This window comes from Myotis davidii, unplaced genomic scaffold (genome assembly GCF_000327345.1).
Source record: "Myotis davidii unplaced genomic scaffold, ASM32734v1 scaffold205, whole genome shotgun sequence".
In the NCBI taxonomy this organism is placed as follows: domain Eukaryota; kingdom Metazoa; phylum Chordata; class Mammalia; order Chiroptera; family Vespertilionidae; genus Myotis; species Myotis davidii.
Genome location: NW_006297573.1, coordinates 3,176,898 through 3,178,619, shown reverse-complemented (window position 1 = coordinate 3,178,619; position 1,722 = coordinate 3,176,898).

Genomic DNA, 1,722 nt, shown 5'->3' with positions numbered 1-1,722 from the left:
TAGTCAACTACTAACTGAAACTTGATTCTTCCTTTAATTCTGTTGCAAAAAAATTACAAGCACCTGACTTGCAAAAGGGTTTGTTACCCAGTCATGAAAAAGGGTTTCTTATCCAGTCATTCACCTTTCTGGATTTCTGGGAAGTTCATCAAAAAGGCTTTCTCAAGAATTTTCAAATGGTTATTAAATCATACTTGTTACTTTTCCACAGACAGTCATTTTAATTAACCGGATATGTTTAGAAAGGATTAGCAAATGAAAAGCATTATTAATTTCAAAATACCTTCGTTAATAAAAATTTTGGCAAGGAATTTTTCTCTCTTAAGTCATGTGATTTAAATATAATTTACTCAAAAATCTTGGCGCTGTATTTTCAGCTCATTTGATTTATGGAAAATATTCACCTACCACCTAACTGCCAAAATCAGCCCTCACTGTCAAACCAGCCGGCCAAATCAGATATTTTTCTGTGTCAGAAAAGATCTGACTACATTTTTCTATTCAAATAAACATGTTAAGACACATCCCCATGACAACCATCTCACTTCTGAATTCAAAGAGAAAGAGAGAGAGTGAAGAGAACCCTGCAGAGAATTTGCTCCCGAATGAAATGGAATATATACAATGTAATTCTATTTAGTATTTTTTAATCAGTATCCCCCTTTTGTTTAGGGGGTTTTTGTTTGTGTGTGTTTCTGCTATCACAAGACTCTATGTCAGAAGTGACAGATTCTTTGACAAAAGTCAGGGGATAGAAAGGCTGAGGTACTTAAATAAAAATTGTGTAACTGGATTCAAAACATCCCAATGGGGGGAAAAAATAGTCCATTCCAGATGCTGCCTTTCATTCTTCACAGCATGTGGATGAGCCAGGAAAAAAACACAAGCCCTGCTTTGGGTGCATGCTGCCGGGCCCAGAAAAGGGTTAGCCTCGCCCAGTGGTTTGAATGGTCTCCTTGGACCTCTCTGGGGCTCTGTGCAAGGTTCATAATAAGATGGGGACAAGTAAACCTTTTTATTTTATCAAGTGGGCTATGGCTGGTTCTGAAAGTCGAACTGAGAAAGAAAACTGGCAAAACACCTCAACACACAGCGTCTTTCGGAGAAATCCTTTCTAGAAAAATTACATTTGGAAAACAAAATCCAGGAACTGATTCCCCTAAAATGCTCTCTGCTGTCCTACCTCTTGGAAAGTCTTTGTGTCTGTCTTTGAAAACTATTTGATTCATTCTATTTGCACCATTTGATCTTCACAACAGCTCTGTGAGTTCTGTACATAAAATGGCTATTCACATGACTTTTATTTAACAGGTAAGGAAGCTGAGGTGCACAGGCATTACCCAGTTAACAACAGCCAGTTGACCCCAGTTGAATCGACATCCTGGGTTCTTTCAGCAGAGCACCCTGCTTCTGCGGCAGCCAAGCAGAATGACACACAAGCCCAGCACTACTTGCCTTTCCACTGGAAGGCTTCTGCTGCTCCTCTCTGCCTCTTCAAAGAAGGCTGAACTAAAATGGTTTCTCTCCATTTCTCAGTGTAACTCAATTCATGTTTTATCTCTGGCTCAAGCTATTTTTTCTACAACATTTAAAAATACATCTAAATTTTTTTTAAAAAAAAAGTTATATACACACCTGTAAACCCATCACCTAGATGCTACCATTAATATTTCACCGTACCTGCCAGGCTTATTTAAAATCCCACTGTACTTTCATCTGAGG